General features: G+C 49.8%; 1 protein-coding gene across 2 annotated transcripts in view; it reads right to left on the reverse strand.

Moving 5' to 3' along the window:
• The window catches only part of HEG1 (heart development protein with EGF like domains 1), an 87,105-nt gene extending 76,755 nt beyond the window's left edge, over positions 1-10,350 (reverse strand). For both annotated transcript variants that reach the window (XM_059391122.1, XM_059391121.1), the window contains exon 1: positions 10,284-10,350. The gene's annotated coding sequence lies outside the window, so the exon portion shown is untranslated. The remainder of the gene's footprint in view (positions 1-10,283) is intronic.
• Between the last annotated feature and the right edge of the window lie 15,686 nt (positions 10,351-26,036).

Consider the following 26,036-nt stretch of genomic DNA (forward strand, 5'->3'; position numbering starts at 1 on the left):
CCACTAAGGGAAGGAAAAATGGAGTGGTTTTCAGTACTAGCCTAACTCATGATAATCACTAGTAACAACTTTGTGCAAAGAACAACGTCCAACCGTTCCAACCCGGTGTCTCTCTCCTGTATTCCCGCTATTCTGTCCTCCAAAGGGACTGCTTCAATGCACAGGGACAAGGACGGCCCAGGGTCAGCCAGTGAGCTTGACCCTGGCCGCCTCCTCTTCTAGTCACCTGTCTTCCTCCTTGGTCTTCATCTCCCGACTTATCAAAGACATTGAGCAGAAATCTGCCACATGTGTCAAATCTGTCTCTGTGCTTCCAGTAGCCCAGTTCCTTCTCAGCAGAGACGCAGGGGCTGCTGTTATTCAGGGTCTCCAGTGAGATCCAAGTCGCCCCTCAAGGCCCCCGCAACCGCAGGAATGGAGAACACAGAGCCTGCCTGCCACACCACCTGACCTGGTAGCCTTCCTTGAATATTCTTACGTGGTGGGAAAGCGAGGAGAATACCATGAAGCTCAGGTATCCCAGAACCCAAGTATAGAGCAAAAAGAATGTGTCCATTTTTAACAGCGTGTGTGGAGTTAGAATGGGCTTTGCAGCTCCTTAGATCTACTGACAGGAGCCCTAGGTCTCGTGGGAGCTGGTGCTGCTGCAGTATCACCTGGGTAGTGGGTCGCCACCAGCTGGACAGACGCTTCCTGGGCCAAGGCTGAAGACAGGTATAACCCAGTCCTCCTCTCAAGGAGCTAGAGGTCCAGCAGGCTCACAGGTGTCCCTCACACAGGTTCCACAGCTCCCGGACCCTCAGCTAGGAAGCCAGGTGTTGAGTCTCCTCACATGTCAGGCCAGCATTATGGAAGTCAGAACGTATTCACAGGATAAACCTGATACCCTTAGAAATAAAGCTTTCAGCATGGAATGGACCACACTTTATTTCATAAGTAAGAAAATGGAAGGCCCAGAGCAGGAAGCAATAGGCCCAAAGTTACCCCGTGTCTAAGAGGCAGAGCCAAGCCTTGACCCTGAACCTTCTGGTGCCTCCGGCCCCTCCCATTGCTGGAGCAACACTTCCACAATGAGCTATAGCTCTGTCACTGTCACGGTTGTGAAATTGCTTCCCCGGTTTCCAGAACTTTTCCAGGAACAACTGTGTCTGTGAAATGCAGCCAGTCACATCACTCCGTTGGAAGCGTCTGGATTTGTCAGATATCTCCCAATCTAAGGTGACCTCTAATCTTGTACCATGCCCTGAACAAAGAGACCAAAAGTTTCTGAGCACAAAGTAAAATTTACTCACTTTGGCTAGAAATCAACCAGGGCAGATGAACCAAAAGAGTGAGAGCCTTTTTCCCTACTTCGTTTGGAAATAAGTCCATCATTTAATAAATGAAGAAAGCTTTTTTGAGAGAGAGAGAAAAGGAGGGGAGGGGAAAAGGGAGAGGGAGAAAGTGAATCCGGAGCAGGCTCCACGCCCAGCACAAAGTACAGGGTTCCATCTCAGGACCCGGAGACCATGACCAGAGCTGAAATCCAGAGTCAGGGGCTTAACCAACTGAGCCACCCAGGCACCCCAAGGAAGCTTTATAAAGGTCCCTTCAAACCCAGACAGTCTAAGATTCTCTGAAGGTAAAGAGAATTCTCAAAATGTTCTTGTAGACTGAAAACTGAAATCTAATTTTGCCTTGTATGTCACAATTTAAAGGATCAATTATTGCCAATGAAATGACTCTCATTTAGAAAGATACAAGGTCTCTGTGGCATTCTCTTGCTCTACCCCAAATCTTGCATTCCAGTTCTTTCTAAAATACTGTGTTTCCCTTCTGCCTGGCCACTTTGCCCACAGCATTGTAACACAACACGGCGGAGGGCTGCTGCCCACTCTGGAGGAACCCACCTCCATCAGGGATGTCCACCATGTTCCTGCTGGTTGGATGCCCCGCAGAGTCAGACACCCACCAAAATATCTTCTCTTCAACTTGATTCAGACCACAGAATGAGGTGGAGCTCCAGAAACTTCCAGAAATGTGGTTAGTAGAGAGATGTTATGATTGGCCACACCCAACACACACACAAACACAAACACACACACACCATTATCTGAAGACATCTGGATAAAAAAGAAAGGCAGGAGAAATGTACTGTGTTTTAATCAAACTGCCTGGTAATACACAGGGTGTGGTGAGATCTACATAATCATACAATGCTGTTGAAATAATCTGGTACCGTTTGGTAGTAGGGTCAGGAATTTTAACAATTTCCACATCCAGGAATTAACACTAAGCAAATAATCAGAGACGAATATAAAAACTGATGCACAGATATGTTCATCACAGCATTATTTATGACAGTAAAAAATTGGAAACAGTTATATAGCCAATAAAGACATAGCTAAAAGTTATATGGGACAGTATCCTTTCTAGATATCATACAGAAATATACATGTGTCATATATATGGGGAGGCTGTGGGGGTGTGTATCCTATTTTTTTTAAGTAAGCTCTACATCGTGGGGCTCAAACTCACAACCCCAAGATCAAGACATGCTTTACGAATGAGCTGGCCAGGCACCCCTGTGTATCCTATGTTGAAATATATACTTTTATATTCCTTATAACTGAGAACTATAATAATTGCTAATGTTTTAATTTGCTTCTAGTAGTTGGAATATAGGTGATATTTCATTTGCTGCCTTCATCTTTCTGTAACTTCCAAATCATATATGCTACACCTATAAAACTTACATAATCAGAAAAAATAAGTGTTATGATTTTTAGTTTATTATTTTTTAATGTTACACTTTTCAAAAGGCAAAGATGACAATACAGCTTGAAAATACCTCAATGCTCGCACTTTGTCTTCAGCCTCAGTCAAAAATGTCACCTCACGGCCTCACTGTTGACTGACAGCAGGGCAGGCTTCCAGAGGAAACAAATGTCAGAGAGAAGGGGGCCCCTGACTGACAGGGAGAGGCATCCTCGCCTTCTGAGGGCTCCTGGGCCAATAAGGGAGCAGGAATGCAAGCAACAGACAAACACACTAGAGACATACATCTAAACCCCGAACTCCAGAGACCCCCCCCCACCCGACCACAGCAACATCCCAGCCCAGGCACCCCAGACTGCCCCACAGTAACAACGCAGCCCCTCTGCCGTCTGTGCTGTCCCTCGGCTGGAGGAGACCATGCAGTCCACTGTCCTACTGCACTGAGAGGTAAAGTATGAGGAAGGTATTGCCCATTCGTGTTCAAAGATCCAAGAACATGAGGGCTGCTCAGTCAGAGAAATATTACTGCAAGCATGCGTTCTTCTTTCTACCTTTCCCTTTATCATCAATGGTTCCCTTTAGCATCCATTTACTCAACAAATACCATGAGTGCTTACCACGTGTCAGGCACTGAACTAGCCCTGCCTTCCCACCTTCATTTCCTGCCTTGTCTTCCCAGTCTCCTCTCCACATCACTCCTCTGCTAAAACCCCTCATGGGGCCAAGCAGAAAATCTGACTGTCCTACCGTGGTTCTCAGGACCCTACGTGATCTAGCCATAGCGGCCTTCCTTCTTTCCAAACCCAAGACACGAAAGCTTATTCTGGCCTTCGCATTGGCTGTTCCCTCTGCCTAGAGGACGGTTGCACACACCGTGCACCCAGTCTGCAGGACAGAATGGGGTCTGGAATGTTATACGCAACTGCCTGGCGTGGTTAGAAGGGGATGCAGCCAAGAAGAGGCTGGAGAGTCAGCAGGGCAGGGGCTGCAGACCTGGTATCCCAGCAGGGAGTCCGGATTTTTTATTTTATTTTATTCTAAGTACAATGCAAAGCCCTTGGAGGGTTTTCAGCCCGAGAGTGAGGTGACCTGAATTACATTTAAGAAGATTGCCCTGGGTCCTGTGAACAGGATCAGAGGGACAGCATGCATGGAGGCAGGCAGGCAAAACAGAGCTGTGGAGATTGTGAGGGCAGATTTGCGCGCAATCTGTAGAGAAGCAGAAGCAACTGGAGTCTCCTCCCTGCTCCCCCAGAACAAAGATGCAGAGGGTGAGGGAAGGAGACACATGCTGAATGCTTGTCAGCTTCTGATTTAAGACCCTGTCGCCATCATCCCCTCGGCCAGGAAATCACCAGGCTATCCGGCCATCCTCCTGTAAATGGTCCCTGCTTTGCTCCCTTCCATGTCCACTGCCCCCATTCTAGTCCATCCCTTCAGTGTTTTCCTCCCAACATGCTGATAAGCTGCCTGCTAGCATTCCCAGATTTCTGAATTAAGTCCCGGACTGTAGGAAGGACAGACCCACGTGTGGTTCATCTGCGAGCCCCAGCTCCAAGCACAAAGGAACACTGACCAAGCAAACAGTACTGCTCCTTCCTCAAGAGCTCTCATCCTCAGATGAAAACAAATGCTGCAAGCAGGCCTTTAAAGCCCTCCTCAATCGGCCCGAATCCACCTTTCCGGTCTGGTCTTCACTCCACTGACTCTGGACCCTAACAGGTGCACTCTTCCCTGGACTTCCTGGCTACTGACCACTTCCAATTGAAAAGTCAAGCTTTTCAGGTGCACCTGCGTGGCTCAGTCGGTTAAGCACCTGACTCTTGATTTCAGCTCAGGTCACGATCTCAGGATTGTAGGATGGAGCCCCTAGCTGGGCTCCTACTCAGTGGGGAGTCTGCTGGAGATTTTCTCCTCCCCCCTCCCTCTACCCCTCATGACCCCTGCACATTCTCTCTCTCTCTCTCAAATAATTTTTTTAAAATATTTTATTTATTTGACAGAGAGAAACACAGCCAGAGAGGGAACACAAGCAGGGAGAGTGGGAGAGGGAGAAGCTGGCTTCCCACTGAGCAGGGAGCCCGATGTAGGGCTTGAACCCAGGACTCTGGGATCATGACCTGACCGAATGCAGATGCTCAACAACTGAGCCACCCAGGTGCCCCTCTCTCAAATAATTTTTTTAAAAGATTTCATTTATGTATTTGACAAAGAGAGAGAGTGCGCATAAGAGGTGGGGAGGGGTAGCAGGAAAAGGAAAAGTAGACTCCCTGCTGCACAGGGAGCCCAACATGGGGCTCAATCCCAGGACCCCGGGATGACAACCTGGGCCAAAGGCAGATGCTTAACCAACTGAGCCACCCAAGCATCCCTAAAATAAATAAAATTTTTAAGAAGGGAAGGGAAGGGAGGAAAAAGGAAAGGAAGGGGAGGGAGTAGAAGCTGGTCTTGAGCTTTGTAGTATGCGGGGTTTTGCTGATGCCAATACCCTACCCTCTCTGTGCTACCCATATCCCAGTCCACACTCTCCTCCTGCCCACGTGTCCGGCCCCCAGCAGCCTCTCCACCTCTCCAGTCACCTCTCTCCACACCATTTCTTCGGTCAGTCGGATCTTGCGACCTTTCTGGATCACTAACACACCATCATTTTACTGGTTCCAGCGTGGATGCTGGTGTCCCAACAAAACTCCCGTCTGTGGGGGGCTGCACATCACCTGGCAGAGCTCCCCACACATAGAAAGGACTCTATCAGTGCTTTCTGGTTTACAGATTAGCCAGACTGACACAGCCTGACACACCGGCCCCACTACAACAAAAGAAGAGGGAAAAGCCATGATAGAAACATCTTTGTTCTGTCTGTGCAAGATGAAGAGGGAATGGGTCGGACAGGGCATGCACAGCCGTTAGACAGAAAACGATTTCACCGCCTCTGAATCAGGGTACCATCCAACCTCTCCTAGTGAACGAGGTTGTGTAACAGCTGCCGCTTAACATCAGCCACATTCCCAGCACAGAGCCCAGTGAGAACATCATTAACTCATTTCGGCAGGGCCCATAATTAACAGTGTAACCTCTGCTATCAATACCATATGGACTGGCACACAGAGAGGGCACAATTCACCATATCTACATAAAATGACATTTCATACACATAGACAGACTTACAGTCTTGTCTTGAGCAATTTCCAAAAAAAAAATTTTTTTTGTTTGGATCTCTACTCTGTAGGACAACCTGTCCCCACCCACCACCACTTCCATAGCCTCCTCCTGCCTCTGTGCCCTGATCTCCAGGAAAGGGCAGGAGCAAGGGACCAAGGAAGAGAGGAAGCAGCATGCTGCACTCGTCCTGGAGATCCCATTGAGAAGACCAAGGCTGCACCGTTCTCAACTGTGGTGAGAACAAATGAATCTGGTCAAACCCATCTGAATTTTGGTTACTCCGTGTACTGTGTGATCCAAGCTCACCAGGCTTCCACTCCGACTACTGTGAAGGAGCAGGGCTCCCCCTTACAGGACTTTTTTTGAGGCTTAAATGGGAAAGCGCCAACCAGACCCCACGGGTGCTCAAAGCTGCAAGTCCAAGGACAACCCCAAACTGGTCTCCTTCCCTGAAGTGGGGTGGGCAGGGCGAAGCCACGGAAGAAGGCAGTAAGCGGCTAACAACCACAACTGCCATCTGTTCTCTGCTCGCTTTGTGAGAATCTCTGGGACAGCAGCAAGTCAGCTCCAAGAACGCAGCTCCCAGCCGGCTCAGCAGGGCTGCTGAAGTCACAGGGGACGGCACAGGCTCCTTCCCCAGCCCCCCAAGCCTAGGTATGAAGTCACTGCCCAGCTGGGCACCAGACCTCTTTTGTTCTTCCTCTACCCACATGGTTCAGGTCTTGGGCAGAAAATACCAGTTCAGCATTTGCACGCCCATCGAGGGAAGCAGTAAAAGGGCTCTTGCAAGGTTAAAAGGATGTGGCTTTTAAACACACCAAACAGGGACGCCTGGGTGGCTCAGTTGGTTGAGCGGCTGCCTTTGACTCAGGTCATGATCCTAGCGTCCTGGGATTGAGTCCCGCATTGGGCTCCTTGCTCAGCAGGAAGCCTGCTTCTGCCTCTGCCTGCCACTCTGTCTGCCTGTGCTCACTCTCTCTGACAAAAGAAAAAAAAAAAAATGTTTAAACACACCAAACACACCACACACACACACACACGCCACAGAAAATCCCTTTCCCCACACGCTTCCTTCTATTTGGAGCAGCGTGCATCAGTGCAAGTGGGCTTCTCAGGAATCCCTACCATGACCCCCCCAGCCTCAGCACATGCTCTTCCCTCCGGGGCCCCCTCCCGCCCAGCCTGGGCCGCTGCCCCATGTCATGCTTCTCCCTGCAGCTCCGGGCTAGTTGGCCTGAAAAGTTAGAGCACTTCAGTGGACAGCTATGTAAGGAGGGGCCGGGCTCACAGCGCTTCCTTTGCTCCAGGGAGCTGCATTTTTCTAAGATTATTATTCCTTGGGCTGGCTGCTCAGCTACTCAGCGTCATTTCCCCTTTGGGTGGGAAAGTTCTTTCCTTTTGCATTGATTCTCATTAAGACTTAAGCCTTTTTCATCCCCTTTCATCTGCAGATCTCACAATTAAAGCATGGTCCACGGAGCACACAAAAATCAAGGCACATACACTTAAGCACTCAGAGCTGCGGCTCAGGAAGTCCTAAGTTGTTCAAACACACACACCCCAAGAAAAAGAAAATCTCTAGGACTTAGCATCTTCTCCATCTCCACCGGCTCAAACACCAGCCACAAATTTCATCTGAATAGTCAGCAGGGTGATAGGTGGGTACACAAGTAGGGGATTTGCCGACGAAGGCAGGCAAACACCCCACAGATGGAACACAAGTACGCTTACTCAGCAGCAAGAGTCCTGCCCTCTGCCAAGATGAAAAGGGCTAGAAATGGCCCCCAAGGAAGAAAAGGACATTTCTGGCCCCTGCTGTTGACACCCAATATCCAGAAGCCTCAGCCATGAGTGCCAGGCACTGACCCCTGGTATGCCCATAGCAGAAGGGGCTACAGGCAGTTTCCCCAACAATCAAATGAAGCACATTATTTCTAAGACTTGGGGCTCATTACCAGCAGGAGCAAGCACCTCCCCCAAACACAGTCATTACTACAGACTCACAGAAATCACTTACTGCTGGCTCTCTTGTTCATTGCCGTTTCCCTCTAAGTGACGTTGTTTGAACCACCACTAGAAACCAAGCACAGGTCATGTTGGATCCTCAGCCACGGTTAGAAGCTTCTAGCAGTTTTCAACAGGTAATCAATTTCCTCTCTTAACCTCGCCTTTCTAACATCCCACCTGAGATCCGGTCTTAGGTCTCCTGAAGAGCAGGCATGACTTGGGTGGGCTTTAAAGGGGGTGCCAGGAGAGACCCACTTAGGTAGGGGAAGTTTTGGACTACTCTGGCTCCTGCTACCTGCTCTGGGGACTCCCAGGTGCATTCCTCCCAGGTGCATTCCTCCAAAGCCTCATGCACCCCAGGCCTCCATGGCTCTCAGCTTCCAAAATGTATCAAACTGGAAATGTTGCAAGGCCAAGACTAGCAGTGTTACTGCCACACCTAGGAAGAAGTGTGGGTCCCTTAGGGCAGGGGGATGTCCCTAACTAGCAAAAGAGATCAGCCCCAATTCTTACCTGCTGCATCCTCCTAAGCCAGTTCCCTCCACTATCCCTCTGCCTGTAAGGCCCAGCTTTCTGTGATGTGTAGGGATACCCAGCTGTGAAACGGAAGCAGACTCGAGTGCAAGCCTTATCCAGCCAGTGTCCCCACAAATCAGCATCCTTGTACCCATCCCTAATAAGATGGGACTCCGCAGCTAAGAATGCCTGACCACCAACCAGAGAAACCTGCCCCCAGCTCTTGGGTGTCTCCTCTGGAAGGGCCTCGATCCCCTGTACTCCGTCTCCACTTAGAAAACTCACAACATATTACACAGTGTTCCTTAGTTACTTTTCTAGTGTGGGAAAGCCTGGGAATGTTCTCTTTCATGTTGATTCCTTCCCATGGAACTTAAAACAATGTACGTTGTAAGTCATCTGGAGTCAGAGTCACAGTGGGTATGTCTCTGATCAGTCTTCTAAAGCTTCTTTCTCCCCTCCCTTTCCTTACTGTTCTGAGTTTCTCAGTCTTGGGCCAGTGACTTAGAAATTCACAAGGACAAGGCATTCTGCAATGACGGGAATACTACTGAATACGGAGCTGAGTTTTTACTGGGGGTCTGACCATTTTTTTTTTTTTTTTTTACTTTTTTCTTATTTAAGAAGGGGAGGCATCCCTAGGTTCAATGAAGCCAGCTAATTCCTATACCAGATAGTGTGTGTGATATGATAAACTTAAATGAAGTGCCAATTAGGAAAAGGAAATCTTCTCAAACTTCACCTAAAATTCAAATCAATATCGGTGTTGCCAGCAACCTTGCTTTTCTAGAATGACCCTGAGAGAGAGGGTATGCCTTCTGTCACTCACAGGAAGGCAATGGCTAACACCACATTGCTGACTGTTCAAAGCACTTGTCCTTTATTTTTACTTTCATTTTGTGGTGCCATCACTAGGAGGCTAGGGGGAACAGGAATCATCACTTCCATTTCACAGATGGAGAAACTGAGATCAAAAGAGGTGACATTCCCAAGGTCACAATGGTATTGTGTTTGGAATTCCACTGGGTCCTAACCATTTCTTCCAGATCTAAAGAAGAAAATGCATAAAAAGGTCCAGAGGAGAGGGGGCAGGTCCCTTTCTGAGCAGGATAGGCAAAGGCTATGAATGGAGCAGAGGCCCACTGGGAAAGCAAAGAGGTGGAGGGGAGGAAAGGCTCAGGGACAGTCCAGTGTCACTGTTTGCCCTGCAGGGGTTTGCCTTGCAATCCCCCACCTCCACACCATCGCCCCGTCCCTCCTCTGCTTTTAGAGTGAACCAGTAGAGCGTTGTGTTTCCAACTACGTCCTTTGTCCTTTCCAATATCCTCAAGGCTAGAACTCTTAAAAATCAGGTATTTATATTTAAAAGTTAGGCTCTGTACCTGGAGAGGCCATTTCTGTGTAGCTACAGGAAAAGAATGGAATTGGGGAATTGACGGGGAAGATGTTATCACCTCCGAGGTGGGAGAAGCACTTTTGGAAGGTCTGCGGTGGGGGGGTTCGGTTCTTTTCTATTTTTCAAAGGGAGGTGTTGTGGGGGATAGGTCTGGGGTGCATCACGGAAGACAAGTTTTCTTCCAAGGGGTGGGGGAGAACAGGGCGGTCACACCCCCAGACTCGCCACTGGCGAAAGCGTCTAGGAAAGCCACTCTCCCGCTCGCCGCCCTCCCAGGCTGCCCACCCCTGGGCCACCCCCACCCCCCCAACCAGGGACCCGGGTCAGCGGGGGGGCCCCGGCCGAGACCGAGCTCGCCGGAGGGCCTAGGGCGGGGGATGCGGCCCAGAAGCGCGCCCACGCCCCCCAGCTCGAGGCTCCTCGGCGCCCGGCCGTGGCTCTCACTCACCCGCGCTCCCGCCTCGGGGGGCCCGGCGCGAGGGTCCCCGGCGTGCGGCGGCGGCCAGCCCGAGGGCCGTGCGGCTGGGGCCGGGGGACGCGAGCCCGCGGCGCTCCCGGGGTGGCGTGGGCGGCGGCGGCGTGGGCGGCAGCTCGCGCTCGGGGCCGGGCTCCGGCTGCCGCGCCAGCCCTGCTCCTGCGAGGGGCGCCCCGCTCGGCGCGCGGAGGGCCGGGGAGGGCGGCCAACCCCGCGTCCCGGGGGCGGCCGGCGGCAGCAGCAGCAGGAGCAGCAGCGGCGGCAGCAGCAGCAGCAGCGGGCGCGGGAGCGGCGGCGAGGCCATGGTGGCGGCGCCCGCCCGCGCTCACATGCCCGGCGCGCGGGGCGGGCGCGGGGCGGCCGCGGGTGCGAGGGAAGCGGGCGGCGGGCGCCGCGCGGGGCCGGGGAAGTGAGCGAAGTGAAGCAGCGAGCGCAGTCCCCGCCTCAAAAGTTGTGGGGAGCCGCGGGCGGGCGGCCGGGGCCGGGCGGGCGGACGCGGCGGAGGCGGAGGCGGCCCCGGCGCCGCTACATGCTAATTAGCCCGGGCGGGCCGCGGGCGGGCGGGCGGCTCCTCCTCGGTTTGACATCACCGGCCGAGCGCGGCCGGGCCGGGGGCGGGGAGAGGGCAGGAAGGGGGCGGGGGCCGGCCGGGGACCGCGGGGTGAGGTCCGCACAGCCGGCCAACTTTGCTCTCGCTCTCTCTCTCTCTCACACACACACATACACACACACACACACACACACACGCAGACACACACACACTCCCTCCCCACCCCCATTAGGGTTGCTCTGCCATTGGGAGAAAAATCAGAAAAACCGAGTCCTCCCAATCGGGACCGGAATTTCCCAACTCCTTGAATGCCCAGTACGTGGATGAAAAGCGGGTACTGGGTGATGTGGTTAGCACTAAGCAGATTGTACAAAGTGCTTTGGTGCGTGAGAGAAGTGGAACCTGTTCCCCTCTCCCCACCGCGCGAGGTCACTGCCCCTAGCTAATTGGAACTGCCACCCTCCCCTCCCACCATCACCACTCCTCCTCCAGGCCCCAGGGCTGGTGCTGGGTTCGCTGCTGCCAAGCCTAACACCTCATCCTTTGCCCAACGCGGGAGTCACCTTATTCTCCAGAGCCTTCTCAAGCCTGGACTCCTTCCCCTTGAGACCACTGCCTTTGGCTCACACCTAGAGTTTTGCAGAAATGTCACCTCCAGGGCACCCAAACAGGTCACCGGGAAAAGAGAAATGAATTCGGGCATGGCTAGGCAAACTCATAATCAGAAAAGGGGTTGCAGATAGAAAATTAAACAAAGGGACACACAGAGATCACTGAATTTTAAATGAATACTTTCAGGGGAGAGATTCAAAGACTCAGTGAAAATAAAATTTCTTGGCAAATAAAGTTCCATTTGTGTCCATATCCCTTTCCTTCCGGGTAAATAAAGAGTAAAATATGTCTAAATTTTAGGGACTGCAAGTCTCTTTATTTTTAGGTTGAAGAAAAAGGGGCTCAAAATGGGAAAATAATTTGGTCAAAATTCTGAAGCTAGACCCAAAGATTAAGAGATTTACCTGTGAAGGATTGTGTGGCATTATTAATTCTGGTCTCACAATTCAGAATTTGCGATAACCTAGATGATGTCTCAACTGAAATGAATACTGGAGCTCTTGGGAGAATCTCGTCAGTTTCATCAGGGACTCCTGCGCCATCAAACCCTTAGGAAACTATGAGTATGACCTTCCCTTTCAAGCCTGACTGTCCACCCCACCCCACCCCACTTCTTCACTCCTCTCTGCTGTCTCCAGAGCTCCATGACCCCCACCTCCAGGGCAATGAGCAGATCATGGTGTCCAGAGCAGCTGCAGATGGACCTAGGCCCACCTTCTAGTGATTCAGTCCAAATGAGTCACTTGGCAGAAAACATAAAGTATGCCGTGTATAAACAACTTCACCTTAAACAGGGGAGTGGGGAGTAACCATTTGGTTTTATTTTATTTCATTTGTAAAGAACCACAAAACAAACCCAACTTGCCAGGGTTCTCACATGGAATTTCCAGGTCTTTCCAAGAAAGGACCAATACAATGATCCCCCATACATAACTTGGTTTGCCCTTGTGGCCCCAGCTCAACTTCTTAGGTTCCTACTCTCATATTAACAGTCAGAGCTGCCCAGCTGCCCAGATGCAGCCAGATAAACCCCAACAGGCCAAGACACTGTGCTCGGAGGTTCTGGTCACCACCATGCCCTCCCTTCCTCTTACTCTTCCCATAGCACAGGTTGCCCTCCCTGGCAACCAGTGACATTCAAGGGTTTAATGGCCCTTACAGGCTTCTTGTGTAGATTCAGAGATCCCTAGGGAGTCTGCATTGACTACCAAGGCCCAAGGAGCAAACATGCACCTGGGATATGTCCCTCACTTCTAAGCATCACAGATTGTCCTCCCTAATCTTCTCTTTGTCTTCTAAGAGAAATAGCCAAACTCATATCAGCTGGGAAGTGCTTCCCCTGTGGATGAGAAGGGGGAGACCCAAGAGAATGTGGAAAGATTCATCACAGTGAAATGGCCCTGGGCACTTTTCTATCACCTTCTAGGACAAAAGAAGAGAAAACAGCAAAAGAGAGTTGGAGACAGAGAGAACCTTAGAAAGAATAGTGAGTGGGCCTTCCTGACTTGACCGCTGTTTAACTGGGTGGTCCAAACCTCAGTCTCCTCATCTGTAAAATGAAGATTGCCTGAGATGATTGCTAAGGATATGCTCCAGCTCTGGTGTTTTATGGTTCAGTAAAGACCTTCTGACACCATAGCAGGGAGGTAAGAGACAGGTGTTTAAGGATATTTGTGGTGTTTTCTGCCCAGGGATATAAAAACTGAAACATGATTTTTGGTCACCGTGGATGGATTGGAAGAGACCCTTACTGGAGCCAGGGGAAGAAATCAGATGACATCTAAGATCCATCCCAATCCTGGGCATCTACTGACCTAAAATGAATCAGTTGGGGAGCCGGCTTGGACCTAGTTCCTAGACTGAGTGAGGCAGGAGCCAGACATTCCTAACCTCTCCAGAGGTGGGAGTGGGGACCCTCCAAAGTGGTGGTCAGCGAGCTCTGCAGTCAGCCTGTGTCTTCAGCACCCAAAGATGCCTGTAGTGGGAGCTTTGCAGGGGCTTATCCGGCTGCTGTATGAGCTATATTGGGTTTAGGCCAGACTGCAGTGCTGAATCGGCCTCCCCCAAACGCTGCAGCTTCGCGTGACCAATGTTTTACTCTTCTGGTTCTCTTGGCAGCCGTAGGCACGCAGGTGAGCGTGTGGCTCCTCTCGACACAGAGTTCCCCAGGACCCACATGATGGCCGCTCTGTCCTTCTCTAATGTCTGGTTTCCGAAGTTGCCCTTGGAACTGACATCCCAGTCTGCCGGAAGTTGAAAGAACATGGAAAGAACACGGAGATGTGAGCACAGGAGATTTGAAAGGGCTGAGCCTGAACGTGCCACGCGGCCCTTCCTCTCACGTCCTACCAGAAAGAACATTTGTCACGTGGCTCCCCAGACTGAAAAGGAGTCTGGGAAATAGAGCCTAGGCATAGAGACAAAGAAGGGGAAAAAGGATCTGGGTAGACAGGTAGGAGTCTCTGCCCTACTACTCACTATCAGTAGGGCAGGGAAAGGAAAGGGAGGGCAAAGGAGATTCATTGCTCTGGCCTCAGTTTCCTCCTGCCTAAAACAAGGGTATTGAATCAGATGATCTCTGAGGGCCCATCTGCTTAGCATTCTGTGGTTCCAAGAGGTGATGAAATGTCCTTCTGCACCAAAGTAAACAAGCTTGCAGATTCCTGCTGCAGCTCGTCCTCGGCCTGAGGAGTTCTCTTCTGCCAACTGGTGTGGTTGGTGGATCCCGGAGAGAGGGCCTTGGGTTCCCTCCAAGTTCTGTTCCCAAGCTGTTCTCACTGCCTGGCCAAGTTTAGTGATCTCCATTGACCTCAGTCTCCCCACCTGTAGAGTGGGGAGAGAAATCATTACCCTTCGCTGCTTCCCCGGGTTGGCTGAGGATACAATGAGGTCATCGTCCAGAAGGCATAGAATTCTTCTGACTGAAGCATCCACACTGTAACCAGAGCCTTTAACAACACTGCACCCTGAACAGGCCTGAAGTGTGCCCAGCTCCTGAGGACAGTGCCCTGTAGAATTCATGACAGTGTGGGGTGGCATGGTGATGGCTGGGGTGCAGGGGCAGCTGCAGAGCAGTGACATACCAGGACCAGGATCCTTGAGGGCTGATATCAGCCAACAGACACCTGCATAGAGTTTCATCCGAGGATGGTGGGCTGGGCCCAGGCAGCACCATCTCCTCTGGCCTCTGCTATGTGCGAATTGCCCCATTACACCCTGAGTCTGTTTAGTCATCCTCTCATCTGCTTTACCCCCCCACCCCAATTTGTGAGCTGCTTTCTGGGAAGTTCCATGCCTCATTCATCTTTGTATTCCCAGAATCCAATATACTACCTTTTTTTTTTTTTTTTTTTTTTTTTTGGCATTCAACTAGTATTTACTAAGTGACTACTCTGTGTCTAGGATTGTTCTAGTTTTTGAGTGAGTCTCAGACCTCATAGACCTTAAAGGTTTGCAGAAGACAGACAGTAATCAAAAGAACATAAATGGAAACTTGTCACTATAGAAAGTGTCCTAAAAGAGAATACTTGTTTGTTGGGGGGGTGGGGATTCTTCAATGTCCCTGTAAACATGAGATTGAGCCACCATCTGAAAGCTGTGTAGGCCATTAATATGCAGGCTGAAAATCAGGCAAGGGAGATTAGGGATAGTATGTGCAAAGGTCCCGAGGCAGGAAGAATTGGGATACATTTAAAAGACCAAAAGAAAACCCATGTGGCTGGAGCACAGGCGAGAAAGAGTGTGGAGGGAAGTGAGGTTGGAGATCCTGATAGCAACCAGGTCCCATAGACCCTCACAGCCCATTTTAAAGGTTTTTGCTTTACCTTAAGAATTTAGGAAAGCCATTTTAAGGTTTCAAGTTGGAGAGGTAGGGTGAGGTGGGAGTGGAGAAGAGAAAGGGGTGAGGATTGACATGAATTGCAATTGGAAATCATTATTCTGGCTATGATATGGGGAAGGACTTAGAAAGACATGAGAGCTGATGCCTGAACTCTTGGAGTCCAAGTGAGAAATGATCATTCTTGGATAAGGATGATAGAGATCAGCACACAGAAGAATATGGACTTGAGATTATAGGAAGCAAAATCCACAAGGTATGTTGATGGATATGGAGGATGTGGGAGAAGAGGTCAAAGATTTCCCAAGTTTCCGGCCTTTATGTTTGGATGGATGGTAGCACCATTCCCAAGGAGAGGGAATGGTGGAAGAGAACTGGATCCTTGAGGTTAAGATCATGAACTTTGTTTTGGACTTGGGTCTGGGTGGCTCAGACGTCCGAGTGGCAATGTCAAGTGTAGCTTCAGATGTGCAGATGCGGAGCTGAGAGGAGAGGTCCAGATCTGCCTACAAAGGAATGAGAGCACCGAGAATAGAGAACACTCTAGTAAGTGAAGAGAGCCTAAAAATGAGCCCTGGTGCTGCAACATGAAATGGCTTGGGGTAAGGAGACTGAGCCGGGAGGAGCCACACAGATGTGGGAGGAAGCCCAGGAGAAGGTCATGTCACTGGAGCAAAGAGAAGGAGGTGGTGGTTCACAGTGAGTGACCCTGACAGAAGGTCATGTAAGGTGATGACAGAAAACACCCATTGGCTTTAGCAACACGGAAGTCCCCCGTGGCCATAATAAGGAAGGTGTCGGCGTAGCAATTGGAGCAGATGCAGCAAAAGAGCGAGTAGGGAGGAGCGGGAGACGGAGAAATGAAGTCTCTAGAAGAGTCTGGCTTTGAAGGGGAAGAATGAGTCAGGACAGTAGCCACAGGGGAATGAAGGAGTAGCGCAGTTTTTCTTGCTTTTAGGGGAAGAATTTTTTTTTTTTAAGAATTTATTTATTTATCTGACAGAGAGAGATCACAAGTAGGCAGAGAGGCAGGCAGAGAGAGAGGAGGAAGCAGGCTCCCTGCTGAGCAGAGCCCGATGCGGGACTCGATCCCAGGACCCTGGGATCATGACCCGAGCCGAAGGCAGTGGCTTAACCACTGAGCCACCCAGGCGCCCCAAGGGGAAGAATTTGAACGTGGAAAGGGTGTACACGGGAGAGAGAAAATGAAAGCTCTAAGAAAGAGAAAAGGTGGTTGGCAGGATAAAGGGTTCTGAGACTCGGGAGTGCAGGCAGAGGGACTGGCCTTGGAGGGAGGGCTAGAGGAGAGGGTGGCGCAGCGAAGGGGTCTGGGTTCCTGGCTTCCTGGCTGAGGACTTCGAGTTTCTTTGTAAAATAGCAAATGCAAGGCTATCTGCTAAGGATGGAGGGACTGGAGTGGGGACAGGGGAGCTGAGGGATTGGAAGTCTGGAGGAACATGAATATAATTTCTTTTCCAGGGCTGCTGTAGCAGAGTGCCACAAACATGGTGGAATAAAACAACAGATATGTATCCTCCCTCAGATCTGGAGGTCCCAAGTTCAAAACCAAGGTGTCAGGGGGGCCACGCTCCCCCCGAAGGCTCTAGGAGAGAATTCTTCCTTGCATTGTCCTAATTTCTGCTGGTTGCCAGCGAGCCTTGGTGCTCCTTGGCGTGTCTGCACATCGCTCTGGTCACATGGCCTTCGCCCCTTCATGTGTGTCTGTATCCGCATCTTCACATGGCCTTCTTTGCAGCGCAACAGTCTTTGGATTTAGGCCCAGCCTAATTCGGGATAATCTCCTTTTAACTTGATTACGTCTGCAAAGACCTTTTCAAGTAAAGTCACATTCGCAGGGACCGGGGTTAGGACTTGAACATATCTTTCTGGGGACACAGTTCCACCCACCACAATGAAGAAGTTTGGACATCAGAGCGAGTGTGAAAAATGTGCTAGAATGCCCAGCCCATTCAATGGCTCACAGAAATTACTGGAGAGTGCCCAGCAGCACGAGCTGTTCCCAACTTGCCTCTCTTTGCTGACCAGTGTCCAGCATCCCTGGCCTGAGCAGGGGCACCACTTTGGGGTAGGTTCCCTCCCACCAGGAACAAAGACTTCTGACCTCACATGACCTCCCCTTCCTGTCCCAGTCTCTACATCCCACTCAGTACAAGAACCCTTTCAGACAGAAGCTGCTGACCCTAGCAACACTAGGGGTTACAACAGAGGAGAGAGAATTCAAGCCCTACACTCCCACCAGCACCATTTTGCTCAGAGCCACAGAAACAGAGTGCCTTGGGATTTTGACAAAAGAACTAGAAGAACAAACCCATCTCCCTGTTTTTGACCTCTCAGGAGAAGCCTTACTGTCCCCTTTCTGCCATAGCAGGAATGGTTTCACATTGTCCCGGTGAGCCGGGCTGCTTGCTGGACCCCAGGCTTAGGGAGCCCTTGCTCTGCCTCCACCCGCTGGTGCATTTGCCTTGAAGGCCAAGGTGAGCCATAAACACCACAGTCCCGCTGCAGAACGCAGGGACCTCCTCCAGGGAGGAAGGCTTGCTCACAGCTTGGCCAGGCTCCCAAGCATCATGTACAGCAACCCGGAGTAACCACTTAGACAGCTTGGGGTGGGTCCTCGAATGACCTTCCGTTTCTTGTCTGCCCATCTGAAAGGACCATTCCATTCCAAACAACATTCCTCCGATAAAATCGGTTACACACTGTAAACGTCAATGAGCCAGGAACATTCTCCGACGCAACAGGATTCTGATAAAGCGGTCTTATTTTGCAAAACCTTCCAGCATGAAAAGTCCTCCCCAGAGCAAGCAGGGAAATTCCTAGGATGCCAGGACACTGGGCAAAGTGGCAGGGGGCCCAGGGGAAGAGCAGAAAACTCAGAGGTGAACTTCCCACGGAGGGCAGAGGACCCTGGGTCTTCAGACATCCTTTCATTCAGTCAAGAAGTCGACAATTACTGGATGAGCACATCCCAAGGGCTGTGCCCTGTTCCGGAGTCACTGGGGAGGCACTGCGATTGCCAAGCTGCCTTGCCGTTTAACATGCAGCCACAACCCACAGTCCAGCTGGTGGTCAGGGAAAACGTCCCCATCCCCATCTTAGCTGGACTCCCCCTGCCCTTCCCCCCGGCCCCTCCTCTTTGCCTTGCTCTCTGAGGCTACGGGTTTTCACTTACCTCTCTAACTCCCCCTCACCCTCTCCCCACTTTTTTTGGTCTTTCTCTGTTGCTTTGTGTTCCTGGGTGTCTCCTCTATGGGGCTGTTTCTGCTTCTTTCTGCCTCTTCTCCATGTCTCACTTGACATCCATGACCCAACCATTTTTCTACTTCTCCACTGGGGATCTGGTTTTGGGTTTTTTTTTTTTTCTCTTTGTATGGTTTTCTTCCAATCAACTCAGACCCAGTGTTTCTCTCCTTCTCTGTTCTGTTTCTTCTAACAAACTATTCCATAGAACTAAAGGCGTTTAAAAAAAAAATTTTGTGGAATCAACTTTCACATTCCCTGGGTTTTATATTTAAAATTGGTTGAAGAATCTGTGTACCTCTCTGTGTTGTGTGAATTTCTCCCAAGAGCGTGAGCAACTATTTGAAATTTTTTATTAAAATGGGATATACATAGAAAAAAGTATACCCGTGGCATGCCATAAACATGTCCCGCAGAGCTCAACGAATTTCCCTCATAGAATGTTTGTGTCCTCAGCATTCAGAGGGAAAGACACCTGTGTTCCTTTCCACTCTCTGCCCCTGTGGGTCACTGCCATCCTGACTTCTCTCAGTATTGGTTAAGCTAAGTAACAGTTATGTTAGGAGTCTCTTGATTTATCTGTTTTTAAAACTGGCAAAAAAGGAACACTAAAACCTGTGACTTTCATTAGACAAAAGATCTCTCTAATCTCTGACCCACTGTGGACCATAAAAGGTGAGTAAGGGTCTCAAAGATAACAAACACTAGGTAAAAGATAATAAATGTCTCAAGACGTCTCCTGTTTCCAAAGATCTTTGTTTCACAGGAGCAAGTGGAGACATGGCCTGCGACACCATTTGTTCCTTCTAAGTATTCTGACAGTCGAGCATGCTCATCTCGGGGAGTAATAACGCCATTGACAAGGCTTCCGGGACCTGAACAATAGGCCCATGGAAAGCACATAGACGGCCAAGATGGGACTCATCTTCAGACAGCAGCGCAGTGCCCTGTCCACTCCTCTGTACCATCCCCACTTCATAAGGAAAGAACTGGAAAAGAGTGTGGGACCAGAAATAGGACTGCAAGTCTGCTGCAGAGCAGAACCAGTCTGAGGCCCTATGCTCTGGGCCCACATGCAGTCATTGTTGGTGCAGGGCAGCTGCTGCGGCCCCAGTGTGAGGAGGCAGCCTGGGTACCCGCTATAAGTGCCACCCAGCTCTTCCTCATCCCCGCCCAACCCAGACAGACCCTGTGCTCTGAGGCTCGCACCCAAAGGGAGCAGCCCCACACTGCCAGCCCAGCTCAGTGCTCTGAGGGTACAGGCCACCGACAGAATCCCTGCCCTTGTCTGGTGGGGAGAGGAGGGTGGTCTGTACGAGAGAGGGATTTGGGAAGAGGCCGCATGTATGAGAAGGGTAGCTAGCGGGAACTCCTATGCAGATGGGAAATGGATGGGAGTCTTGAAAGCTAGGCATCAGGCCGGTGGTTCTCAAACCTGGCTGGATAGGAGAATTGACAGGGGAGCTTTTACGAATTGGCGGTCCCAAGAACCCACGTACCTAATCAGTCTCTCGGTAGGACTGGGCCATTAGGAGTCTCCAGAAGCTCCCAGGTGATTCTAATATGCATCAGGGTAAAGAACCACTGCGTTCAACTTCATGTAGCAGGACACAGAGACTGAGTGGAAGCTTTCCGCAGTAGAGGGATGTGATCAAAATGGTGGCTCAACAAAGCATCTTTAAAAATACAGATTTCTGGGCCACATGAGTGGCTCAGTCAGTTAAGTATGTGACTCTTGTTCTCAGCTCAGGTCTTAGGGTCATGAGTTCAAGCCCCGAGTTGGGCTCCACAGTGGGCATGGAACCTCCTTAAGAAGGGGGGCTGGTTAATTGGAGGGGGAGACAAACCGTGAGAGACCGTGGACTCCAGGAAACAAACTGAGGGTTTAGGAGGGAGGGAATGAGGGGATGGGTTCGCCCGGTCATGGGCATTAATTAAGGAGCTCACGGATTGCATGGAGCACTGGGTGTTATACGCAAACAATGAATCATGGGACACTACATCAGAAACTAATGATGTACTGTATGGTCACTAACATAACATAATAAAAAAATGCATAACAAAATGCAACAAAAATGCAAAAAAATAAAAACAAAACAAAACAACAAAACAACCCCAAACTTTCTGTGACATTGAAAAGCTGAAATAATTCATCACCAGAATACCAGAACTACAAAAATCTTAAAAAGAAGTCCTCTAGTAAAAAAGTGTGAGATGGAATTCCATAATACACACAGGAATCAGGAGCACCAGAAATGGTAATTATGCACTACCAGTGGTAGACATCTGTACACCAAGACACCCTGGCTCCAAGGAATAACACCTGGGTCTCATCTTCATTCTCCCCGGTTCCTGGATGCCTGAGAGGATACATACACCACAGCACGATCCTTAAAAAATCCCCAGACCCCAAATAAAGACAATACTCATGCTCTTTTCCTTTCTGAGTTTCTCAGTCCCTTCGTCTGTATCTGCTCTCTCTAGAGCCTCAGTAAATTTGCTCTCACTTAAAAAAAAAATATCTTGAGAAGTATTTATTGAGCACCTACTCGGTACCAGCAGGCACCATACCAGGCTCTGGGTACACAGATATCCGTATATCTGTACACAGGACAATCCGTATAGTCCCTGCCCTTGTCTAGCCAGCCGATTAGAAGAAAATACAGATCCACAAATAAGTATAACATGCCATTTTACAAAAGTCTGAAGCAAGTCCTCTAAGAACATTGAGGATTTGCTGGAGAAAGCTTTCTTAGAGAGGTGACATCAGAATTCTTTCCTGAGGGAGTTTGCCAAGCAAAGCAAACAGAAGAGAATGTTCTAAGTGGAAGGAGTATGACAGGTGCTGAGCACCACAGAGACCCCATGTTCAGTATGACACAGGGAGTGTGGAGGAGGACTTTGGAAAGAATGGTGGAGGCAAACACCAAGCATCTGATTCCACATGAGCTCCCGGTATTTGAAAACCGAACAGAGAAGGGGGAAGGAGGGACACCAGTTCGGAGCTTCTGTAGTGATCCAGAGTGATGTAAGGCTGGACCAAAGAATTAATGGTGGGAATGAAGAAGAGAGCAACCCAAGAAGGTAGCAGGTTTGGTAACAGAACAGATGTACGGAGAAAGAGAGAGAGAGAAACAAACTAATGTGAGACAGCAGAATAAAAGGAGAACATGGCCTTAGGACAGATGGGATATCAGGTAAGATTATATGAATTTCCTGGAACTCTGAGACATCCACACGGAGATATGTTTAAAAGGCCAACCGAAGGGCAGAAGCTGGGAGCTGGACGGTGGAAGGCAGAGAGGAAAAGTACGGGGAGAGAAGGTGAGATGTCCAGGTGTAAACATCTATACCAGTTATTTGGCTCAAAAGCAAAAGGGTGTGGCACGCCACAGACCAGACACAGGTGTGTATTAGGCAGGGCTGACCTGTGGGTGGTGGAAACAGGAGGAATAAGGAAGAAAAGGAGCTAGGTCCGTGAGGTACAGAAGGATGGCTTACAACAGAGAGGGAGAGTTGACCTTTAGGAAGGAAGGGCACTTCTTCACGGAGAGACAGATGTCTGAGAGAACTCATTCCCAAGGGCTTGGATCCAGGTCAAAACTCTCAAAAGCAGGGGCTGGGAAACTTTTCTGAAAGGGCCGGATGGTCAGTGTTTGAGGCTTTGTGGGACACATGGTGTCTGCCACAGGTGCTCAACTCCGCGACTATAGTGCAAAAACAGCCGTAGACAATATGTGACCCCCTGGGCACGGCTTTGCCCAGGGGGTCACATAACTTTTATTTAAAGCTAAATAAAACTTAATTTAAAAACAGGTGGTGGTTAAAATGGTTAATTTCATTTTACATGAATTTCACCTCAGTTAAAAACAACAAGCTCTGGCCTCGATTGGACTCATGGGGCTACGGTCTGCCAGTGCTGCCTGCTCTAGAAGAAAAGGGTGAGCAGCTGGCAGCTTCCAGAGAGATCGGATCTGGACTGTCCTCCATGGGGACTGTGGACAGTGACCGAGGGATGATCTGAGTTCAAATCCAGACCGGCTACTGCCTAGCTATGGGATCTTGAGTAGAATACTTTCCTGAGCCTCAGTTTCTTCCTTTGTAAAATGGGGAAAATAGGGCCTACCTCACTGGGCTGTTCCGAGTATCATACGTGACAATGAATATGGGTGTCTGTATGAATAGACATATAATAATAATGAATAATGAATAATAAATGAATGCCCAGCTCAGGAAAGATTATCTTATTTAATTTTTAAGGATTGACCATGAATTGTGGGACCCCAGCTGCAGATGAACACCATGACCGCCGAGCTCTAGCACCCTGAGAGATGGGACTGGAAGGAAGGGAGGATGTGAGGGCAGAGGTGGAAGGTAAGGGGAGGATTGTACCTACTAACGGTAACGACAACAAAATGTGTATATCCAATTCTAGAGAGCCACAGACCCACAGCTGCAAACGCACACACAGCCCTGTGCGTGGACGGGTGCACACGAGGCGACGTAACCCAACTCCACTGTTCCTAGTGGGACAAGATTCTGAGGTGTTTTGTCTCTGGCTAATCAGTGCAGCCCATGGGGAAGGGGCTCCCCACAGTGTGGTTTATGGGACCCCAGCATGGACCAGCACACCTCCCCAGCAGACATCACATGAAGCCCTGGCCTGGGAGGGCTACTGCCCACCACACAGCCTGAAGCTCATAAAGACAGCTAGTCCCAGATTTACATTACCCCAAAGCCTTTCCACCTGGGCTGCTCAAACTTTCGAGCCCCACCTGGAGGTGGGAGGGGAGGTTGCTTAAAAATGTATGTTCCTTGGCTGATTTAGGAGGTCTGGGAAGGGCCCGGGAATCTGCATTCAGCAAAAAAAATCCCCGGTGATTTCTTTATATTCGTGAGCTGAGAACCACGCTTTCAGAAATGAGGCTTTACCCCCTCACCCCTGAATGCAGCTGTATAATGGCACAATGGACTCCCCAAATTCGTTCCTGGAACTGCGGCCATAGAACATGGCCCACCCCTGTGTCTTATGCTTCTTCCTACTGCTCATAAAGAAAAGGTAAGCTCAGGTCTGGTGTCTTGGGGTAACACAACTAATTCTAAAACAGACATGAAGATTTTCTAGGGCATGGAGTTTAGCCTGAAAAATAAAACGTGAGTCCAGAGAAGAGCTAATCTAGTCTCTTCAGTCTAATAAAAATCTTGCCGGTAATTACTCTTCCCAGAGCACTGTGGTTGAAACATCCAAGTGTAGTCTGTTCCAAGCCCAGTTCCTCCCTTCCTGGCCATCCTAGAAGTGTGCCCAATTCCTGCTTCTTCATCCCAGAACATTCTTCTTCTGGCACCTATGGACTGAGCTGCAGAAGCAACGGCTGTGATCTGGTTTCACGGTGTCTGATTTTTTTTTTTTTAAGGGCTTTGCACACACAGACATTCAATAAACACTTACTAAGCGAGCGACTGAACAAATCCATGATAGGTTGCATGGGTTGATAGAGCAGAGGAAAAATATTTAAAACCCCAAATTGGGATGATTTGTAAGTGAAGATACGCCTATATTCCAGAAGGTCTTTCAATCTGGTCAGGCAAAAAAGACCAACACAGATCATGAATAGAAGACAGTGTATGAAGCATAGCCACCGTCCCTCACCACACACACACATGCACGCACACTCACGCACACGTGTACACACACCCACACAATTTATCTAAGTAAATGCTATCAAGTCAGCACTTTGAGAGGTCTTGTCAGTTCTCAAAATCTGTTATGTTGGGATCCCAACTTTGGAAATGGCCTCAAGAGTCAGTTGACTTTGTGGTCACACTTCATTTTTGACCCAAAGAAGAAAACGTAGCTTAACTGCTCCCCTTATTCCCAGATCGGGTTCTTAGTGATTTTAGATGCTTCCAGAAACCCAAATGAACCCTCAGGGGACAAAGGCTTGCCATTCATTAGAGTATTCAAGGGCTTCGAAAAGGACACTGAAAATGGAATTCTACACACAGTTTAGGGAATGACAGAATCATTGGCTTAAGTGTGAGAAACCAGCACAAACAGATCGGGAGACAGCACTCATTTGCCATCAATAAGAAACTCATCACAGCTGTTCCCGTCCCGAGTACAGTGGTAGGGAGTTGCAGAGAGTGGACCAGAGCCCACCAAACCTGGTTCCTCGTCTTCCTGAACCCACAGCTGTTCTGTATTTCCCAGCAGTCTTTCATTTAGACTGTCTGTATGTTTAGTGCTGGCCAATAGAAAACAAGGAAGTGACATGAGCTCGTTTATCCCTGGGCCCTAAAACTTCTAGGGCCCCCTTCCCAGGTCCCTTTCTTCCTCCTGCCAGCTGGATGTTGAGAATTCAAGGGGAAGACTCTGCCTGCCTAGACAATGCTCAGCTACTAAACAGAAGGAGGCTAGGTCCCTGAATGATGGGGAAGAGTGCTTCCACCACCTTCGGATTGGCATCAGACTGGAACATGAGCCAGAAATAAATCTCTGAAGTGTCAGGTCAATGCAATTTGGGGGCTGCTTGTTACAGCAGCAAATCGAGCCCAACTAATACACAGAGAGTTACACAGAATACCCCATCTGACAAGCAGCCCAATTCGAAACTGACACTGCCATTTGGAGCATCTGTCCTTGTGACTTTCAGTTTGCGGTTCATATATGAAATCAGGACTGTTTTCTCCCATCTCCATTCAGCCCCTTACCACATAGTCTGCATGTCACATTGCAAAGATCAGCGTTCATCGAGCCCGCTTGCTGCTGCTGGGATGCGGCTGCTAATCCTTTGAAATGTCACTCACCGTCCAGGCTTCCCAAAGTGAACCTGATGTGGACCACGTGGCCCCTATTGTAAATGAGGTTTCACATTTGGTGAGTCCAGCTTCCTTAGGGAAAAAAACAAAAAACAAAACAAAACAAAAAACAAAACAAACAAACAAAAAACCCCAGGCTCTCCATTAGAGACTCCCCTGTATAGAACTGCTTCTGCCTCTTTTAGAAGGAGGCTATGGCCGCCCTCACCTCAGGGAATGGCAGTGAGGAGCCGACTGCTATCTGTCCTCCACTCACTCCCAGCCCATCAGACTAGGCAACAGAGAAAGAGCACCAGCCCCGATGGGCTCCCTGCCCAGGAGCACAGCCAACTGGGGACCCCCTGATGCTGGGAAGCCTTTCTTGCCATCTGCTTTGCCTCTTACTTGAATGTGACCTTCTCCCCAAGAAGAGGACCTTGACAAGAGTCTGGGGCTTATGCCTCCACTCACTGCCTCAAATGCACAAACGGGCATCTATTTCTGCTCATGAGCTCTCTTCAAGAAACCCAGGCACATCTTCCAGATGTGGGGATGCCGAGGAAGGTCTGGTGAGTACAGACTTCTGCATTCCCCATCTGCGGAGAAAAGCAAACAGTCCAGAATTCCCACTGCCACCCCCACATCCACACACCCATGTAATTACCAT

Source organism: Mustela nigripes, chromosome 2 (assembly GCF_022355385.1).
Source record: "Mustela nigripes isolate SB6536 chromosome 2, MUSNIG.SB6536, whole genome shotgun sequence".
NCBI classification, from domain to species: Eukaryota; Metazoa; Chordata; class Mammalia; order Carnivora; family Mustelidae; genus Mustela; species Mustela nigripes.